Raw genomic sequence first — 23,271 nt, 5'->3', positions numbered from 1 at the left:
ACCCAGCTACCATCCTATCCTCCCCCTCTACCCAGACCCACTAACACCAGACCCAGCTACCATCCTATCCTCCCCCTCTACCCAGACCCACTAACACCAGACCCAGCTACCATCTTATCCTCCCCTCTACCCAGACCCACTAACACCAGACCCAGCTACCATCCTATCCTCCCCCTCTACCCAGACCCACTAACACCAGACCCAGCTACCATCCTATCCTCCCCCCTCTACCCAGACCCACTAACACCAGACCCAGCTACCATCCTATCCTCCCCCTCTACCCAGACCCACTAACACCATACCCAGCTACCATCCTATCCTCCCCTCTACCCAGACCCACTAACACCAGACCCAGCTACCATCCTATCCTCCCCCCTCTACCCAGACCCACTAACACCAGACCCAGCTACCATCCTATCCTCCACCTCTACCCAGGCCCACTAACACCAGACCCAGCTACCATCCTATCCTCCACCTCTACCCAGGCCCACTAACACCAGACCCAGCTACCATCCTATCCTCCCCCTCTACCCAGACCCACTAACACCAGACCCAGCTACCATCCTATCCTCCACCTCTACCCAGGCCTACTAACACCAGACCCAGCTACAGGGAAACACAAGCTGGCCACTCCATGGCTGTTTCACTATCACCGGGGGAACTGAACCGGAGCAGTCCCACAGACCAGCAGTCTGGTGGAAGACACCCCTTGGCCTAGGCACAGATCTAGTATAAGCTTTAACCTTGCCTGATCCTTCCATACACATTAAAACCACTAGATGGTGATAGTGCTGACGACATCCACGTATTCCTATGGAAAACTCCAGATGGCGCATGAAGCCGGAAGTATTTGAATTTGAAGCGTGCCATATTGCTGAATGGCACCAAAAAAATCGCTAAGGGTCAAAGCTGAAGGCTGGAGTGCTCTGGCCACCTCTTCTGAAGTCACAACCAGTCAGTCACACACACACACACACACACACACACGGCCACGCACACACATGCAAACACACACACACTTAACTGACCGTCTGTTCTCTCCCCCCTCAGGCCACCAAACACACACCTGGACAGGACCCTGCCTCCAGGCAACCATTACACACACATACACAAATACACACACAAGCAAACACAGAGAAAATACAATCAAATCAAAATCAAATCAAATGTATTTATAAAGCCCTTTTTACATCAGCAGATGTCACAAAGTGCTTATACAGAAACTCTGCCTAAAACCCCAAAGAGCAAGCAATGCAGATGTAGAAGCTCAGTGGTCGTTATAGACCTGACCATTGAACCTACTGAGCGTCTCTCCTCCAACATGTTCACACTCTGTTAGAGTCCATCAGAACTGAGAGAGCGAGATAGAGAGAGAGAGCGATAGATAGAAGAGAGAGAGACAGAAGAGAGATAGGAGAGAGAGACAGCAGAGAGAGAGACAGAAGAGAGATAGACAGAAGAGAGAGAGATAGAAGAGAGATAGACAGAAGATAGAGAGAGAGAAGAGAGAGAGAGAGAGAGAGATAGACAGACGATAGAGAGAGAGAGAGAGAGAGAGAGAGATAGACAGAAGATAGAGAGAGAGAGAGAAAGAGAGAGAGAGACAGAAGATAGAGAGAGAGAGAGAGAGAGAGACAGAAGATAGAGAGAGAGAGAGAGACAGAAGATAGAGAGAGAGAGAGACAGAAGATAGAGAGAGAGAGAGCGATAGATAGAAGAGAGAGAGACAGAAGAGAGATAGACAGAAGAGAGAGAGATAGACAGAAGAGAGAGAGATAGAAGAGAGATAGACAGAAGATAGAGAGAGAGAAGAGAGAGAGAGAGATAGACAGAAGATAGAGAGAGAGAGAGAGACAGAAGATAGAGAGAGAGAGAGAGACAGAAGATAGAGAGAGAGAGAGAGACAGAAGATAGAGAGAGAGATAGAGAGAGAGAGAGAGAGAGAGAGAGAGAGAGAGAGAGAGAGAGAGAGAGAGAGAGAGAGAGAGAGAGAGAGAGAGAGAGAGACAGGGAAACACAAGCTTTTTCTTGTAGGGTGAATTGACCAGAACCACTGAAGCAAGAAAGATCCAAGTGTTTTTCAATTTTGTCCTTATAGGCTAACTCATGAGATGCAACAAAAGAGACCAACCAAAGGTTTCCTGATCCTGGTGGTGTGACTGTCATGTACATGTGTCAGTGTTCCCGTGGCGATGTGAGCAGCAGGCCTCAGCATATGGCTAAGACAGTGGCCCAAATGGCATTACATCCCTGGTCAAAAATAGTGCACTAAATCTGGAATAGGGTTCCATTTGGGATGCAATCCTAAAATTCAAATCAGTGGATCTGCAAAGAACAGAAACAGATTTTAAAGCAGGTTGGAGGAAAACAAAAGTAAGACGTAGCCAAGGTAAACCACATACAAAATGTCAGGGTGATGTCAGCTCTAGATAAAGCTCAGGGCTAGAATTAAACTTGCACATGGGTTGTATTTAACTCATAAGATATGAAAAGGTTAAAAGAGATCATAGATCTATGTTAATAATGTCCAAAAACAACAAAGGAGGCCTGTGTATGTCAAAGCATGAATGTCAAGATGAATATTGATACCTCTCCAAACAATTACAAATAACTCTGATATACAGTCTTTTTTATTTAATACAGTGTCTTCAGAAAGTATTCAAACCCCTTGACTTGACATTTTGTGTCATTGATCCACACACAACACCCCATAATGTCAAAATGGAAATGTGTTTTTCAATTTTTTTGCGTGCAAATTAATAAACATTTAAAAGCTGAAATGTCTTGAGTCAATAAGTTTCAAGTTTTAATGTCACGTGCACAACTACAATGAAATGCCTTTCTTGCAAGCTCTAAACCCAACAATGCAGTAATCAATACCAATGTAATACTAAAAATAACATAAGGTACAACAAAAACACACAAGATATAAAAATAAAAAAAATAAGAACAACATGATAAAGTATGTAAGCGTACTATATACATACTATATACATAGTCAGTTCCAGTACCATATTTACAATGTGCAGGGAAACTGGATCAATAGAGCTAGATATGTATAGGGGTAAGGTGACTAGGCATCAGGATGTATGATAAACAGAGTAGCAGAAGTAGGGCCCTGTGAGTATGCATAGAGACAGTGCAAAAATCTAAAATAAAATAGAGGCTGTTCAGGTGTCAGACTTGATGCACCGGTACCGCTTGCTGTGCGGAAGCAGAGAGAACAGTCTATGGCTTGGGTGGATGGAGTCTTTAACGATTTTCTGGGCCTTCCTTTCACACCGCCTGATATAGAGGTCCTGGATGGCAGGGAGCTCAGCCACAGTGATGTACTGGGCTGTCCGCGCCACCCTCTGTTGCACCATGTGACCGAGGGCGGTGCTGTTGCCATACCAAGCAGTGATGCAGCCAGTCAAGATGCTCTCAATGGTGCAACAGTAGCTTTTTGAGGATCTGAGGGCCCATGCCAAACCTTTTCAACCTCCTGAGGATGAATAGGCGCTGTCGCGCCTTCTCCACGACTGTATGCGTTTGTGTGGACCATTTTAAGTCCTTAGTGATTTGGACACAGAGGAACTTGAAGCTCTCGACCCGCTCCACTACAGCCCTGTTGATGCTAGCCTCCCCGTCTCCTGTAGTCCACGATCAGCTCCTTGGTCTTACTGACGTCGAGGGAGAGGTTGTTGCTCCGGCACCACACTGCTAAGTCTCTGACCTCCTCCCTGTAGGCTGTCTCATCGTTGCCGGTGATCAGGCCTACCACGGTCGAGTCGTCAGCAAACTTGATGTAGTCAACCCCTTTGTTATGGCAAGCCTAAATAAGTACAGGAGTACAAATGTCCTTAACAAGTCAAATAATAAGCTGGATGGTTAACATGATTTTTGAATGACTACACCATCTCTGTATCACACACATACAATTATCTGTAAGGTCCCTCAGTCGAGAAGTGAATTTCAAGCACAGATTCAAACACAAAGACCAGGGAGGTTTTCCAATGCCTCGCAAAGAAGGACATCGGTTGGTAGATGGGTCAAAAAAAAAATCTGACACTTTGAGCATGCTGAAGTTATTAAATTAGGCTTTGGATGGTCTATCAATACACTATACACTATCACTACAAAGATACAGGTGTCCTTCACCATGAGGCCAATGATTATTTTAAAACAGTTACAGAGTTTAATGGCTCAACAACATTGAAGTTACTCCACAATACTAACATAAATGATAGAGTGAAAAGAAGGAAGCTTGTACATAATAAAAATGTTCCAAAACATGCACTATAGGCACAATAAGGCACTAAAGTAATACTGCAAAAATGTGGCTAAGAAATTAACTTTTTGTCCTGAATACAAAGTGTTATGTTTGGGGCAAATCCAGCACAACACATCACTCAGTACCACTCTCCATATTTTCAAGCATGGTGGTGGCTGCATCATGATATGGGTATGCTTGTAATCATTAAGGGCTGGGGAGATTTTCAGGATAAAAAATAAATGGAATAGAGCTAAGCAGAAGCAAAATCCAAGAGGAAAAACTGGTTCAGTCTGCTTTCCAACAGACACTGGGAGACAAATTCACCTTTCAGCAGGACAATGACCTAAAACACACTGCTTCCCAAGACGACATTCAATGAGTGGCCTAGTTACAGTGTTGACGTAGCCCTTTCCTGCAGTCAATGACAAAAAGCTTTGGCCCCATGGGTGGAATGTTATTAATATGTTTAATAATTTCGTCATTAATCAAGTTTTTTTTTACGACGAAAATCCGGTGTTTCTATGTCAAACAGTTTTGTTCAGTCTTCTGTGATGTATTTAAAGTATAATATTGGGATGCAAACTCAAAACTGAATACTCTATATCTGACATGGTACAGGTGTCTTCCTTTGTTAATGCCCATATCCATGTGTGTGAGGTGTAGACTTTTGTTTCAAAGTAGATTTGTTTAAGACTACCAAGAATCACTCTGTGTGACCCTGATTTAACCCACTGCAGTAATTGAAAATCGATGGCAAGACTTGAAAATAGCTGTCTTGAATACTTATTGACTCAAGACATTTCAACTTTTTATTTTTAATGAATTTGTAAACATTTCTAAAAACATAATTCCACTTTGACATTATGGGGTATTGTGTGTCGGCCAGTGGCACATAATCCATTTTAAATTCAGGCTGTAATACAACAAAATGTGGAAAAAGTCAAAGGTGTTAATACTTTCTGAAGGCACCGTAAGAACCCAGCTTATTATTATCATTGTCAAAGACTCCTGCCACCCTAGTCATAGACTGTTCTCTCTGCTACCGCGCGGCAAGCGGTACCGGAGCGCCAAGTCTAGGTCCAAGAGGCTTCTAAACAGCTTCTACCCCCAAGCCATAAGACTCCTGAACATCTAATCAAAGGGCTACCCAGATTATTTGCATTGTCCCCCCTCCCTCCCCCTCTTTTACGCTGCTGCTACTCTCTGTTTATTATCTACGCATAGTCACTTTAATAACTCTACCTACATGTACATATTACCTCAATTACCTTGACTAACCGGTGCACCAGCACATTGACTCGGTACCAGTACTCCCTGTATATAGCCTCGCTAATGTTATTTTTACTGCTACTCTTTAATTATTTGTTACTTTTATTTAGTATTATTTTATATTGAATTATTTTTGTTATTTTTTTTGTTATTCTTTCTTAAAACTGCATTGTTGGTTAAGGGCTTGTAAGTAAGCATTTCACTGTAAGGTCTACACCTGTTGTATTTGGCGCATGTGACAAATAAAATTTGATTTGATTATTATTATTATTATCATTATTATTGTTATTATCACTATTATTATTATTATCATCATTATTATTTTATTATTATTATTATTATCATCATTATTATTGTTATCATTACTATTATTATCGTCATTGTTGTTGTTGTTATCGTTGTCCTTATCATTATTATTATCATTATCATCATTATCATTGTTATTATCACTATTATTATTGCCATCATAATTAGCATGAATATTATTACTATCATTATTATTATTATCATCATTATCATTATTGTTATTATCATTATTATTATTATCATTATTATATCGTAATTTACATTATTATTATCGTTATCATTGTTATTATCATTATCATGATTATTATTATGATTATTATCATCATTATCATTATTATTATTATCATTATTACTATCCCTCTCGTCCCCCCTCTCCTCTCCTTTCTCCCTCCCACCAACCCCCTCTTTCCCCTGTCCACTCTCAGCATCTCTGTATCACTGCCTCACCAGATGATGTTTCCTCTCCTCCCTGGTCAGTCAGACAGTGTATTTATAGAAGTCAACTCATCCCTTCAGATCCACCTCTAGCTACCTGTTAGCTCTGATCTCAAAACTATCCAGCTCTCTCTTTCTGTCTCCACCCCTCTCTTTCTGTCTCCCACCTCTCTCTCTCTTTCTCTCTCTCTTTCCTCTCGCTCTCTCTGTGCCCCCTCTCTTTGTCTCTATTTCCTCTCTCTCTCTGTCCCCCCCTCTCTCTCTCTGTGTCCCCCTCTCTTTGTCTCTCTTTCCCTCCCTTCCTCCCACTCTCTCTCAAGTCAGATGGGAACTCCCTTGAGTTCTTCTACCTGCCACCACTGATCTCAGACCAGTCACTGAGACCAGCTCACTTTAATTACTCCATCAGCTGCAGTGGGATATATCCTCTATTCCTGTAAGACAGACCTGACCTAGTGACTGACTGAGATGACATATTCAAAACAACAACAACAAAGAGATGTTGAACTTGTTATTAGTGCCTTGGTAAACCAGTTCCTCAGTATTACACATTAACTACAGATAGGTCATGTGTAAGTCAACACTATCTGTTCCACACATAAATAAAGTGAAATGTAAAGTCTCCAGGGAGAGAGCGGGAGGGAGAGAGTTTCTTGTCTATTTCATTTGCTTTGGCAATGTAAACATATGTTTCCCATGCCGATAAAGCCTTTTGAATTGAATTGAAAGAGAGAGAGATAATGAAGAGACAGGAAGTCATTGTGTTGGTGAAGCTCCTGGTGCAGGACAGGTGTATATCACCTAGCTGATAGGAACAGATGTTCACTCTCTGTCTTTTTATCTGTCTCTCTCTTCACCTCCATTTGTTCATCTGCTACTCTGTCTTTCTTTCCTACAGAGAGAGAGAGAGAGAGAGAGAGAGAGAGAGAGAGAGAGAGAGAGAGAGAGAGAGAGAGGAGAGAGAGAGACAGAGAGAGAGAGAGAGAGAAGAGAGAGAGAGAGAGAGAGAGAGAGAGAGAGACAGAGAGAGAGACAGACAGACAGAGAGAGAGAGAGAGAGAGAGAGAGAGAGAGAGAGAGAGAGAGAGAGAGAGAGAGAGAGAGAGAGAGAGAGAGAGACAGAGAGAGGAGAGAGAGAGAGAGAGAGGGAGAGGGAGAGAGAGAGAGAGGGGGGTTGTTTCTCTCATGGTGTTCCACATGTTCTATTTGTGCAGCATCTATAGTACTGTACATGCTATCCTTAGCATCATTACAGGAACAACTATAGTATTGCACATGCTATCCTTAGCATCATAACAGGAACAGCTATAGTATTGCACATGCTATCCTTAGCATCATAACAGGAACAGCTATAGTACTGTACATGCTATCCTTAGCGTCATAACAGGAACCGCTATAGTATTGTACATGCTATCCTTAGCATCATAACAGGAACAGCTATAGTATTGTACATGCTATCATTAGCATCGTAACAGGAACAGCTATAGTATTGTAAATGCTATCCTTAGCATCACAACAGGTACATGCTATCCTTAGCATTAAATAGAAGCCCGGGTAATGTCCCTTTGTTAGGTGTGAGAAAGGGGTGTGAATGGGACAGTTTATTCTGTCATATCTGTCATAACCCTGACATCACTGTGTAATAGCACAATCAGCATGACACATGCAAGTGGCAGGTAGCTTAGTGGTTTGAGTGTTAGTAACCGAAAGGTCGCTAGTTCGAATCCCTGAGCAGACAATGTGAGAAATCTGTTGATGTGCCCTTGAGCAAAGCACTTAACCCTAATTGCTCCAGGGAGGCTGTTGATAATGGCTGGCCTTGACCCCACCCTCAGGGGTATAATTAGCATGTGTGAAATAGGAAAAACATAAGCACCTACCAAATGATTTTGTGGAGAAACAGGCTAGCTGTACACACACCTGGTATAAACCTACATTTTTCATTACAACAGCAGCCATCCAACCCATAAGTAAACTTACCAAACTCATTGCTGCAAAAGAGAAGAAAGTAATATGGGGCGGGAAGAAATGAAAGTAAGAGCTGGGCTCTCTTCAGTCCAGCAGGAATCTAATACCTTTGCCCAGACTGAGCTAACTTTTGTTAAATTAATTAATTCTGAAGTGCTAACCCCAACTTTCTGGGTTCTAGGGGAAACATAGTGTTATCACTGTGTATAAGGCCTACAATACAGCCTTTTCCTTCCTCTACAATACAGCCTTTTCCTTCCTATAAAATACAGCGTTATCCTTCCTGTACAATACAGCATTATACTTCATCTCACTGTCATGCATCATTATCCTTCCTCTTGTTTTCATACAGCATTATCGTTCATGTACACTACAGCATTATCCTTTCTATCGCTGTCATATCGCATTATCCTCCCTCTTGCAGCCATGCAGCATTATCATTCATCTACAGTACAGCATTATCAATTGCCTGCATCGCAGCATTATCCTTCATGTACACTACAACAATATCGTTCCTCTCACTGTCATGCGGCATTATACGTCACCTCGGTGTCATGCAGCATTATCTTCCCTGTGCATAACGTTATCATTTGTGTGCAATACAGCATTATCCTCCATCTCACCGCCATGCAGCATTATCCTTCCTCTCCCTGTCATGTCACATTATCATGTCTCTTCAATACAGCATTATCCTTCCTGTACAATACAGCATTATTCTTCCTATACAAAACATTAGTATCCTTTCTCTCACTCTCATAAAGCATTATCCTTATCCATTAGACTCTTTATCTCAGAAAGCCACTAGCAAGTTGATACATGATAACATACACACACACCACAAGCACATATTTTGAGTTAACTTCAAGTTACAGAAGTGAGAGTTGATAGGTCTCGACTTGCACCTATTGGACTCAACAAACAACTTAGGCAGTCATATGTACATGAGGCCTCTCTCTCTCTGTCACTTTCACTCTCCTCCTGGGTTAGAGAGGAGGAGGAAGTGAGTTATACAGGCTTTGATCTTCTCCATGATGTACAGCTAAATCAGGTGTCCACCAGAAAATGTACAGTATGTTATATATACTATGTCAATAGTATGTCAGTGTCAATGTACAGTATGTTATATGTAGTATGTTAATGGTATGTCAGTGTCAATGTATAGTATGTTATACAGTGGGGAGAACAAGTATTTGATACACTGCCAATTTTGCAGGTTTTCCTACTTACAAAGCATGTAGAGGTCTGTAATTTTTATCATAGGTACACTTCAACTGTGAGAGACGGAATCTAAAACAAAAATCCAGAAAATCACATTGTATGATTTTTAAGTAATTAATTTGCATTTTATTGCATGACATAAGTATTTGATACATCAGAAAAACAGAACTTAATATTTGGTACAGAAACCTTTGTTTGCAATTACAGAGATAATACGTTTCCTGTAGGTCTTGACCAGGTTTGCACACACTGCAGCAAGGATTTTGGCCCACTCCTCCATACAGACCTTCTACAGATCCTTCAGGTTTCGGGGCTGTCGCTGGGCAATACGGACTTTCAGCTCCCTCCAAAGATTTTCTATTGGGTTCAGGTCTGGAGACTGGCTAGGCAACCCCAGGACCTTGAGATGCTTCTTACGGAGCCACTCCTTAGTTGCCCTGGCTGTGTGTTTCGGGTCGTTGTCATGCTGGAAGACCCAGCCACGACCCATCTTCAATGCTCTTACTGAGGGAAGGAGGTTGTTGGCCAAGATCTCGCGATACATGGCCCCATCCATCCTCCCCTCAATACGGTGCAGTCGTCCTGTCCCCTTTGCAGAAAAGCATCCCCAAAGAATGATGTTTCCACCTCCATGCTTCACGGTTGGGATGGTGTTATTGGGGTTGTACTCATCCTTCTTCTTCCTCCAAACACAGCGAGTGGAGTTTAGACCAAAAAGCTCTATTTTTGTCTCATCAGACCACATGACCTTCTCCCATTCCTCCTCTGGATCATCCAGATGGTCATTGGCAAACTTCAGACGGGCCTGGACATGCGCTGGCTTGAGCAGGGGGACCTTGCGTGCGCTGCAGGATTTTAATCCATGACGACGTAGTGTGTTACTAATGGTTTTCTTTGAGACTGTGGTCCCAGCTCTCTTCAGGTCATTGACCAGGTCCTGCCGTGTAGTTCTGGGCTGATCCCTCACCTTCCTCATGATCATTGATGCCCCACGAGGTGAGATCCCAGACCGAGGGTGATTGACCGTCATCTTGAACTTCTTCCATTTTCTAATAATTGCGCCAACAGTTGTTGCCTTCTCACCAAGCTGCTTGCCTATTGCCCTGTAGCCCATCCCAGCCTTGTGCAGGTCTACAATTTTTTCCCTGATGTCCTTACACAGCTCTCTGGTCTTGGCCATTGTGGAGAGGTTGGAGTCTGTTTGATTGAGTGTGTGGACAGGTGTCTTTTATACAGATAATGAGTTCAAACAGGTGCCGTTAATACAGGTAATGAGTGGAGAACAGGAGGGCTTCTTAAAGAAACACTAACAGGTCTGTGAGAGCCAGAATTCTTACTGGTTGGTAGGTGATCAAATACTTATGTCATGCAATAAAATGCAAATTAATTACTTAAAAATCATACAATGTGATTTTCTGGATTTTTGTTTTAGATTCCGTCTCTCACAGTTGAAGTGTACATATGATAACAATTACAGACCTCTACATGCTTTGTAAGTAGGAAAACCTGCAAACTCGGCAGTGTATCAAATACTTGTTCTCCCCACTGTATATAGTATGCCAATAGTATGTCAATAGTATGTTATATATAGTATGCCAATAGTATGTCAATAGTATGTTATATATAGTATGTCAATAGTATGTCAGTGTCAATGTATAGTATGTTATATATTGTATGTCAATAGTATGTCAACAGTATGTCAATAGTATGTTATATATAGTATGTCAATAGTATGTCAGTGTCAATGTACAGTATGTTCTATATAGTATGTCAATAGTACGTCAATAGATAGACAGATAGACAGATAGACAGGCAGACAGACAGACAGACAGACAGACAGACAGACAGGCAGGCAGGCAGGCAGGCAGGCAGACAGACAGACAGACAGACAGACAGACAGACAGACAGGAAGGGAAGATGGGAAAAACAGTACCACCTCGACCCCCCATCTACACACACGTTCCGACCAACAACAGTGTAGAGGTTAATGAAAGATCATATAAAAGGTCAACAACGGACTAATCAATTATCAGTCAAAAGGCCAGACACACAGCATTGTGTAATTTATGACATGTACAATATTGAATAGACCCCAGGAAGAGTAGCTGCAGCACAAGCTAATAAACTAAACTAAACTTTTAAAAAGTGTATGATCTTAAGGTAACTTCACTGGTAATTAGCGATTTCATGAAAAATAGACCGTGCCTACTGCCTTTACAAACTAGGTCCACTGCTTAAAAATACTACAGTTCGGAGAATAATAACTGATAAAAATACAATGTTATTGTCCTGTCAAACTAATCTACTTATAGAGCAACATTATTACTGAGTAGTTAAAGGCTAATTGAGGTAAGCCAACATTCAGTGACGCATGAATAACAAAGGATCGATGACAACGGTTAGCCCAGCCATGAAGCAACCTGTTGCACGCTCTGTCTGGAGGATACGACTAGCCTAGTGGATACCGGGAATAGCCTACAAATACCGCCTCAATCTTTATCGCCTCCTCTCACATTTACATCGAAGTCAATCACGGATTGCTTTGGAATAGACTATAGTCTATTACACAGGGCGTTTACAAACACTTGAGAAGGTCTAATGTTGAGGCTAGATTGGATATTCTGGAAGTGAGCCGCGCCAGGGTTATTCGACTCCAGTGCTTATTGAAGGAGCTGGGGAAATGCCATTTCAATGGGCGGCAACATTACACTTTGGAGGTAATAGACTATACAGAAGTCATTCCCGTAGGAAAACGTGTCGTAACTAAAATAATGAGTCTATCTAATCAGAGCTGTCGTAAATCTTAGCTTTTGTGTTTACAACAATAACGTATGGCTACAATGTTGCCGAATAGGCCTACCCCTGAATGTTTTCTCCACACAGCGTAGCAACAATATAACAACAATGTAACAATTTGAAACTTGCTGGAATAGGTTGTTGGCTACTTTGTAGCGCGGGTGTCGACTTGCTATGTTGGACACAGCTATTTGACAGCTCTTTCGTAAGACTGACAAGTCAAAGGGTTAAACCTTCAGAGCAAGACAGTCAAATGAACACTCAACGGCAGTCTAGAAGAGCCCTCTCACTACCGCCAAAACACGTAATGCACTGATTCATAACCGCTTTAGTTGGCTATATGATTGCCTATACTTCTGAGGGAAGACATGAATATATTGAATGGTAGAATATAGCCTACCTACATTGTGTTAAACCCCAGTGAAACGAGACACCTCTTTTCCTCTCACGCTAAATATATTTTCCCTCCTCCATTTCTATCTCGCGCTACAGAGGAGCCCAACAACTCGAGACGACAACTAAGTTAAGCTGCGTATAATTATAGTTAATTACAACAGACATGCTATCGAAACTACCATATAACACACCACACACACTCAACACATGTACATGACTGCTCTTTCCTGAGACGTCCACACACACACTCACCGTAAATAGACTGTCCACTTCTCAGCCCAGTCAGAAGTGGGCTTCAATCTAGAAAATCACTTTAAAAAAAAGCAACCTACCTTCTTCTCATAAATCCGGTTAGTCCAGTTCTGTCAATTGTCCGTATCCGGCGTCAGATAGAACCGTTATCCGTTGAGGAACCGTTACAACCGATAGAAAATGCCTCTTTTCGGAGCAGTTGATTTTATCCTCTATTGCCAGCACTACCAGTAGATCTCCGAGCCAGGGCGCTTCAGTGACGTAAGGATCGGGATGCGCGTTCACGAGAATGGCCTCCCTCCACTCCACCGCCGTACGTGCACGAGTCTTTCAACGTCAGACGCAGGCGGGAGGGCGCAATGCTCGAGGTCACTAGAGCAATGAACGGGCTTTCCTCTGTGGCAGAGAGACTGGCAGAATAGAACACACTCTGTTCTAGACCATTACTCATGCAGCTCTTTGATACCTTGCCAGGTATTTCAAACACGAGAGGGCGCATTTGGTAAGAACTTCCTAGCTTAATCACAGATCATGATAATAGTGTATTGTCAAACCCTACTTTGAAGTTCTAACGCTGTTTCAAAACTACAACAAGCATTTGAATGTAAGGCTAGCCGTTTGTAGTGTGCCAATGACATTGTGTCTCGTGGACTGTGAGAGCTAGGCACAGTATTATGTATTTTGTAACCTACAATTTACTTTTGTGCATGTCTAAGTATGCACATGCAGTGTACGTAGGCCTATACAGCTATGTGTTCATTGTAATCCACTGTCAATGACAGTTATGATAATTCCAGCTGTCAGTGTTGAGGACCTCCCATAGCGTCCCAGCCCAGTCCCTGGGTGGTGTAGTGTGTGTACCCCTCACACACACACACACACACACACACACACACACACACACACACACACACACACACACACACACACACACACACACACACACCAGTTGTCACCCACCCAGACGTGGCCCAAGGAATGTGTCTGGTTTGGTCACCCGAGTGGCCATAGACCAAAGCCTTGATCATGAAATTGAATTACTTATTAGTCCTGGGTTGAATAGGTTACTTACCTGTCCAAAATTGTAATCAGTAACGTAACTTTTGGATTACCCAAACTCAGTAATGTAATCTGATTACTTTCAGTTACATTTTGATTACTGTCCCCTTAAGAGGCATTAGAAGAAGACAAAAAGCATCCATCAAACGCATTTGGTGTGTTACCATAGTGGTCTCTGATTGGTGGTCATCATTTGGTGTGTCATCATAGTGGTCTCTGATTGGTGGTCATCATTTGGTGTGTCATCATAGTGGTCTCTGACTGGTGGTCAGACTTGCTCAGGTGGAATAAACTTAAAGGCCCATACAGTCAAAAACGTGATTTTCCTGTGTTTTATATACACTGAGTGTACAAAACATTAGGAACACCTTCCTAATATTGAGTTGCACCCCGCTTTGCCCTCAGAACAGCCTCAATTAGTCGGGGCATGGACTCTGCAAGGTGTCGAAAGCGTTCCACAAGGATGCTGGCCCATGTTAGCTCCAATGCTTTCCACAGTTGTGTCAAGTTGGCTGGATGTCCTTTGAGTGGTGGACCATTCTTGATGCACACGAGAAACTGTTGAGCGTGAAAAACCTAGCAGCATTGCAGTTCTTGACACACTCAAACCGGTGCGCCTGGCACCTACTACCATACCCCGTTCAAAGGCACTTCAATCTTTTGTCTTGCCCATTCACCCTCTGAATGGCCACACATACACAATCCATGTCTCAAGGCTTAAAAATGCCTCTTTAACCTGTCTTCTCCCCTTCATCTACACTGATTGAAGATGATTTAACAAGTGACATCGATAAGGGATCATCGTTTTCACCTGGATTCACCTGGTCAGTCTATGTCATGGTGTTAGATTAATTTGGATTTTAAGAATAATGACTAAAGAATTTCACCCCAAACACAGTATAAATGTTAGAATTATCATGTAGTGTCAACCCACTAACAGAGGGGGCGGTACTAACCATTCAAGGGGGAAGGCGGGAACTGTTTAAGAAAGCCACCTAAAGGTGGGAGGAGCATAGTGCCTTTGTTTGTCAAGAAGTATAAAAACAGTATGTTGTGTCATTGGCAGCAGAGCTCTCTCCATGAATAAAAATACAGATAAGACTTGTGAGTTGTGGACCTTGAATCATTGATGATTAAAACCAGAGCCTTACAACCTCTGGTAATGATTCAAGCTTAGGGTGAATTAGAGATAGAAATTCACATGACAGATTGGTCCTTCGAGCCGGATCTTAATACATCTTTATCGTTCTAGAGACACCGAAATCTGTGCACGGCCGGGTGATTGCATCCGTGAAGAATAGTCCTGGCCTTCGACGTTAAGGTTAATAAACAGGCCGGTGATTACTCTTTGAACGATAAAGATAAAGACGTTAACAAGTTTGAAAAAGCATTTTAATCCAGACTGCGAGGAAAAGGTCAGTAATTTTTATTCATGGGTTTTGGTAAAATGATTTGAACTTGTATGAGAATAAGTGATTCTTGTATGAGGGCAGATAATAGTTACCAAAGTCAAAGGAAGTAATAATTATTACGAAACAGGGAGGGTCCGCAATTGACCCTAGGTAAATAGCTATTACCAGAATAATCTAGTCCGAAATGACAAGGGGTGAAGGCCATCACCAATGTAAACTAGTTTTTTATTGAGACTGTACTGGGTACAGTGCTACGATAAACAGGGAAAGGGAAGATTTTTCGTCGTGTGCTATGGATGAACGTGTCAAAAGTCACGTATACGGCTGGGGATTTGCTAGAACTCTGTGTGTTTCATGAAACTAGAGCAGTTACGACCTCTAGGTTACAAATAGGTTTAGCAAATGATTGTATAATGTTGTGTACGTGTGAGACTTAAGGATCCATCAGTATACGTGATAATTATTTCTAGGAAGGAGCTAAAAAAAAATAGGTCGCGTGAGAAAAAATGGTTATCGACCCCTTTCATGAAACCGGAGTTTTAAATAAAAGCTCTGGGTTAGGGGTTAAATAATTTTAAATGGTTAATTACAAAAGCAAATCATACGTTGGCTCAAAAGACGCACTAAAATAATAGCTCCTAGAAGAATCATTCTGGGAATTATTACTAGAGGGGGGATTTTATTTTTCCGCCATGGGAAATAAAACTTCTAAAGAGATCGAATAAATATGGTTTATGGATCCATTTGTGAGAAGAGGTATGAATTTATTGGGCATCTCGAAGTAAAAAAGTTAGTAGGCAGATGCATATAAAATGAGATGAAAAAAACAGCGAAAGGAGGGGCTGGAGACAGCGAGTGTGTTTTTTTAAGCGCGAAAATGCTTTAACGGGGACAAAGGAATATTTAACCATCGTGACTGCAGGGGAAAAGGAATAGGACAGTCAATTTTTTTGGTTCAACGGGTAAAATGTTTGAAAAAATGATTCGTGTCAATTAAGAATTGGCTAAAAACACCACAAAGTGATTATTTGAGAAGTCCAACGATGCATATGTATGAACTTTCGCACTCAAACGTAGACGTACGTAATGAGTGTGTCACGATCGTCTTGAAATGAAGCGGGCCAAGGCGCAGCGTGAGATGCGTACATATTTATTTACTTGTACAAAACAGCGAACAAAACAACCAACGATACGTGAAGTCCTTCGACACAAAACACAAATCAAAAGGAACAAGAAACCACAAACACAAAGTGAAAGAAAGACAGTTAAATATGGCTCCCAATCAGAGACAACCAGCTGTCACTCGTTGCCTCTGATTGGGAGTCACTCAAGCCAACCTAGAAATACAAACAACCTAGAACACCCAACATAGAAACAACCCACACAGAACGAACACACCCTGGCTCAACATACAGAGCCAGAGCGTGACAGTACCCCCCCCTCAACATACAGAGCCAGAGCGTGACAGTACCCCCCCCTAAAGGCGCGGACTGCGACCGCGCCTCAAAAAGATCAAAACAGGGGAGGGCTGGGTGGGCATACCTCCTCGGCGGCGGTTCCGGCTCCGGGCTTGACCACCACCCCTCCATAATCCCCCCGTAGCGCCCCTGGTCCGGTCTGACCCCGCTGGCTGGATCTGGACTGGACATCGACGGAGCAGATTGCTTAAGCTCCGTTGTGGAGCAGCTGACCTGTACCTGATCATGTACCGGACTGACGACGCGCACCCCTGGCTTGGCGCGTGAGGCAGGAACGGACCGGACCTGGCTGACGATGCGCACCCCTGGCTTGGTGCGTGGAGCAGCAACGGACCGGACCGGGCTGACGATACGCACCCCTGGCTTGGTGCGTGGAGCCGGAACGGGCCTCACCGGACTGACGACTCGCATCCCTGGCTTGGTGCGAGTAGCAGGAACAGGCCGGGTCGGGCTGGCGACGCGCACCGTAGGTTTGGTGCGAGTGGCAGGAACAGGCCGGACCGGGCTGGCGACGCGCACCGTAGGTTTGGTGCGAGTGGCAGGAACAGGCCGGGTCGGGCTGGCGACGCGCACCGTAGGTTTGGTGCGAGTGGCAGGAACAGGCCGGGCAGGGCTGTCGACGCACACCGTAGGTTTGGTGCGTGGAGCAGGAACAGGCCGGGCAGGGCTGTCGACGCACACCGTAGACTTGGTGCGTGGAGCAGGAACAGGCCGGGCAGGGCTGTCGACGCACACCGTAGGTTTGGTGCGTGGAGCAGGAACAGGCCGGGCAGGGCTGTCGACGCACACCGTAGGTTTGGTGCGTGGAGCAGGAACAGGCCGGGCAGGGCTGTCGACGCACACCGTAGACTTGGTGCGTGGAGCAGGAACAGGCCGGGCAGGGCTGTCGACGCCCACCGTAGGTTTGGTGCGTGGAGCAGGAACAGGCCGGGCAGGACTGGCGACGCACACCGTAGGCTTGGTGCGAGAGGCAGGAACAGGCCGGACCGGGCTGTCGACGCGCACCGTCCATTTGGTGCGAGGGGCCGTAACAGGCCGGACCGTACTGGGGACACACACCACTGGCTCCACTCCGGGAACTGGAACGGGCCGGACCGGACTGGTAACACACCCCAGTACCTCTCGCCGTGCCTCTAAACCTCCTTTCCCTACTTTGACCAGTGGCCCCCGTAACCTGGTGGCCTTTTGAATACGCCCCTTCTCTGCCTCCGTCAGCCCCGTCGTCCATGCCCTGTGCCCCCCCCTAAAGAATTCTTGGGGGTGCCTCTCGTCCGTCCGACGATGGCACTGCTGACGCCGCTGCTCCTCTCTCGCCAGGGCCTTGATCCTACCCCAAGGTCCCTTGCCCCCGAGCATGTCCTCCCAGGACCACACCTTGCCCACCTGGGCCATCGCCAGCCTCTCCATCTCCTTTCCCGGCGCTTCCTCCCATGTCCAGTCTGCCTGCTCCTGGACACGCTGCTTGGTCGTTGTATGGTGGGTTTTTCTGTCATGATCGTCTTGGAAAGGAGTAGACCAAAGCGCAGCGTGTTGCACGAACATGATGCTTTATTTAATTAAAGCGAAACACGAAACAACAAAACAAATAACGATTCGTGAAGTCCACAGTGACAATGACTGACTAGGAACAAAAACCCACAAACACAAAGTGAAACACAGACAGTTAAATATGGCTCCCAATCAGAGACAACCAGCACACAGCTGACACTCGTTGCCTCTGATTGGGAGTCATTCATTCAAACATAGAAATGAACCCAACAGAAATACCAACATAGAAATACACCCAATGAATGAACACACCCTGGCTCAACATACAGAGTCCCGGAGCCAGAGCGTGACAGAGTGAGAAAGTACAGAATAATTACATTTGCATTTTTGGTCATTTGGCAGACACTCTGGTCCGGAGCGACTTGTAAGAACCAATAGAGAATTGCACGGAACTATTCTGTTGTGTTGGGCATTTGAATGGCATAAGGTGAAATATGTGTGTATGAGGGAATTCAACGGCGGGTATAAATGATAACCGGATACTACTTAGTATTTGGTTGGTTAAATGCTAAATAAAATATTTGAGGCGTGGTTATGGGGTAACTAGGAAGACACACTTATTCAATAAGGAATGGGTGGAGAGAGAGAGTTTTTTTACGTGTATTAAAAGTTGCATTAGATAGGTCTATGAAAATATGTTATAAGTACGAATGACATTATTTCCTAAGAAGGAAGATTGTAGGGAAGTTTCCCGCGCCTCCCCCATAATGTAGGAAGGAGCAGGAGAGGAGGGGGGAGTGAGAGACAGGACATAGTTCAAATGGTAGGAATGTCATTAAGTGTATGCTGATGGACAATATCAAGCATTTGTTTTATTGATTGGGGCCGAATCAGAGAAAACTGTTAAAGATATTGAATAGCGAACTGAAATGGGTTAGCGGGAAAATACAAATAGTTGGAAAATTTTAAAAACGATAATTTATTTTCGTTACAGGGAAGCAAGTGGCATTGGCTGTTGTGCTGGGGGAATAGCGCCAGCCTGTGGTGGGTTCTGGATTTGTTATAAATAACTTTATATTTTAAACTAAAGTGATGGAATAGACTACATTTAGAACATCAGAAAAAGGGCAATGTAATTCGTAATAGTTATTATAATTATTATTGATAGTTATTGCAGTTATTATTATCCTGAGTGGCGCAGTGGTCTAAGACACTGCATCGCAGGGCTAACTGTGCCACTAGAGATCCTGGTTCGGATCCAGGCTCTGTCGCAGCCGGCAGCGACCGGGAGACTCATGGGCGGCGCACAATTGGCCCAGCGTCGTCCAGGGTAGGGGGGAAAATGGCCGGCAGGGATGGAGCTCAGTTGATAGAGCATGGTGTTTGCAACGCCAGGGTTATGGGTTCGATTCCCACGGGGGGGAGGCCAGTAAAAAAAAAAAAAAAAAAGATAAAAATAATAAAAATGTATTCACTAGGTTGCTCTGGATAGGAGCGTCTGCTGGGTGACTAGAATGTAAATGTATTATCATTGATTCAGTAATGATAGGAGGGAAGTAGCGATAGAGCTGTGAGGGTTGAGTTGAGGACAAGGAGAATGATTTGTGGCTCTGGTTGGCGGGAAAAAGGAGAGGCAGAGACAGACTTAGTGAGACAGAGGAAGTTAGAGAGGGAGAGAATAAAAGAAAAAGAGAGAAGGAAACTGTTTAGGTTTGAAAAACAAGCAGGCTGAGAGACTGAGACAACAGTTTCTGGAGCTTGAAAAGCAGAGACTAACAAGAGTAAGAAAAGGAACAGACGAGAGCAGAGTATTTAATGGCCACTAGGGGAAATAGCTGGGAGAGATAGAACTCCAGAATAGAAGGGGAGAGAGATTTTACTAGGTGGTGGATCAAATAATTGATAATGGATCATTTGAAATGAGATCACATGTAGCAGATTTAGAGTAATCAATTAAATAATCATTGTATACTCGAGGAATTTTGAGGGATTTTATGAAGTTAGGCAGTATTTAGGTCATAAGAGGGAGCTACCAAATTAAGTTGAGCCTAACTATCTTTGATTGTTATTTTTCAATTGGGTTTTTCAAATAAAATAAAAACACACCCAGCATGATGTTTATAAAGGGTTGTTATGTTGAATTTAGGGAATTTTCAACAGTTCATAGGTGGTGTTTACTATGCTGTGGGATGGAACGGTTTATTGGGTGATATTTGAAACTAAATTCATGGAATAAGCTGCAGTAATCAGATGAATGTACAATCTAAGGCGAGACAACTATTGCCTAGATCATTGATTTAGCAATAGGATCAGGTAGATAAGGACTAGAAAAAAAAATAAAAAAATTAGATGAAGAATGATGAGCTTTTTGGTAAGGATAGACTGCTGTAAAGCTTGGGTACTCATTATGCACTACATTCTGGGAAGTTAAGTGATCTTATCTATGGGAAGGCAATGGCAGCCCATGATAAAATCATTTGGAACTCTGAGGAGGAAGAACAGTTTATGTTGTTGCTCTCTTCCCAAACAGTCTTAGCTTTTCATACATATATCAGGGATGTTACACAAATGGTAGATGGAGGGATATGACATTGGTCATGATTTAAAGATGAGGGTTTTTTTGGTGGGCTATTAGAGATAACTGGGTTAATCACGAACATAGAGGTTTTTATTCTTTGTTGCTAGGCAGAATACTTAGGTGACCTAAAAAATAGACTTGTCATGTCCAACAATCAGTCTTCAGGTCAAGCCCGGGAGAGCCGGGGTAGAACAGAGGTTGAACTAAACATAAGTGTTTTTACAAGATAAGAGATTGTTTGATTGGATTACTAATTGATTCTGAACTGAATGAAAGTCGAATTTAGCCGCCATAAAGACAAAGGAAGTGGGAGGAGCAATAAAGAAGCAAAAGACAATCTAAAAAATGAAAGGCATGGCAATTGGTTGATAAATAACCTAAGGGAATGTTTAGGAAGGTGGAAAAAATTGACACATAAGCAGAACTATGTGTCAAGAGGGGGGAAGAGGCTAATTGTATTAAATAATATACGAAGGAGAGGACAAAATACTTAAAAAAATAATAATAATTTAGATACAGTCTAAAAAGAGAATGCAGTCAGAAATTGTTAGATTAATCTGAACATGTGTGAAGATAGTTTATTAACCACACCCTTATGTCAGAGGTTTTGTGCCCCACAGGTGAACTAAAGGAGAAGGTGACCCACTATCTAACCAGGTGACTGGTGAGCATCCAGTCACTAGAAGGAAAACTGGAAGCAGGCCTGTTGGGAAGGGCCCTATCAGGTTATGTTGGTAACCACCTTGGCCATTAGAATAGCAGAGAGAGGAACCTGGGTCCATGTTACCCACTGCAAGAAGGTAGGACCACATACAAGCACCGCTTAGCACACGCAGAGTTGACGAGCGGAACTGGGCCACAGGGTCCGGGGGTCACCTCTGTCAACGAAGATCTCCTACCCAGACCTATCATCACTGTAGTGTGTTCCTAGGGTGTGAGTATGGGGTGGTACCGAGCAGAAGGACTCAAGACAGGAGAGGGTTGGCGGTTTTTGGGAATATGGGTGACCCTGAGCTGCATCATAGTCTCGACAATAGTCGTGGTAGGTCAAGATCCACCACCACCTCGCACCAATTACGCTATGGCCTTACCATTATTAAGAAATAAAAGGGAAGCGACCCGACATACTGACCGTCAAGGGTGAGTGATCTACAAAATAGGAGTCAGAGAGGGGTGGGGAGTAAGATTCAAATTTAGGAGTAGGGATCTTATCAGAGCGGATAAGCAAGCAACATGGGATTATAAGATCCCGTTGTATTTATGTTCAGCTCCCTCGGCGGATTGTTCCTGGGCTCAGATATTTAGACATACTGGGGGACGGAGATATGAGACGGGGGGGCTGGACGTCCAGATGGAGGATAAGAAGGTATAACGACATCCCCACGGAAATGGTAGTAACGATAGTAAAAGTCACTAAAGAGGACATGAGAAGAACTTACTGGGCTTGCGCGGACGTATACGGACGGGATACTTGTCTAAGATTATATTTAATGGAGTCAAAAGATATAGAGGGAGCAGGTACTGTCATTAATCCACTAACAGCAAGAGACCGAGTAAATCAGTCAAGGGATGATGGAGTCAATTTGACTAACCCGTCCACTATGAAAGATTTTCTCCTCCAAGAATGGAACAATGGGGAAGTGGAGGGGGTCCCTGATGAGAATCTCTGGTTAAAGTGGATGAAATACACCGCTAGGGCCTTGGGGGAGACCAATTGTTATGCATGCTCCATTGGGCGACCAACAATGTTGACCGCCCCAATGCCAAAGGCAATGTTTTCCTGTGTATTAGACCTGGGGTCCAATCAAAAAGAGCCAAATTGCACAGGGATTGGGCTGGCAAAATTGACATACTGGGCCAGCCCACCTAGATTCACCTTAACTCCTGGCGAATACCAGTGTTACAGACATAGAAATGGCACCCATAACTTGGGTGATTTTGATGGCTGTAAGGAGATAATTAATGTGACTGATTTAGATAAGGAAGGGAGGAAAAAAAATTAGGAGCCTAACCATCCCTCTGACTGATGTGTGGTGGGCATGCACTAAAAAAGGGAGCATTCGGCAGACATTACCAGAGGGATGGGTGGGTACTTGTGCACCAGTATTGTTGGTCCAGCCTGTAAGAATTAGTCATCAAAGACCAGTGACAGGAAGAATAATCAGAAGGAAAAGGAATATAGGTCAGGAAGGAAATAGCCCAATTTGGATAGATGGTATAGGCATCCCCAGGGGTGTTCCAGACGAATACAAAGCTATAAATCAAATATGGGAGAGTTTTACTACAACATTTTTCTGGTGGGTGACAATAAACAAAAATATGGATTGGATAAATTATATCTATTACAACCAACAACGATTT

At 43.5% G+C, this 23,271-nt stretch overlaps 1 long non-coding RNA gene across 1 annotated transcript; it reads right to left on the bottom strand.

Moving 5' to 3' along the window:
• Window positions 1–2,804: 2,804 nt before the first annotated feature.
• Window positions 2,805–13,498, bottom strand: LOC311121463. The gene is made up of 2 exons (XR_014612283.1): window positions 12,976–13,498; window positions 2,805–3,814 (listed from the first exon to the last, which is right to left on the bottom strand). It is a non-coding gene; the product is annotated as an uncharacterized lncRNA (long non-coding RNA).
• Window positions 13,499–23,271: the final 9,773 nt, after the last annotated feature.

Source organism: Coregonus lavaretus (genome assembly GCF_964263955.1).
Source record: "Coregonus lavaretus genome assembly, contig: HAP1_SCAFFOLD_4300, whole genome shotgun sequence".
Taxonomy (NCBI): domain Eukaryota; kingdom Metazoa; phylum Chordata; class Actinopteri; order Salmoniformes; family Salmonidae; genus Coregonus; species Coregonus lavaretus.
Note: the sequence above shows the minus strand (reverse complement) of the source record. Positions and strands in the feature narration are given on the sequence as shown.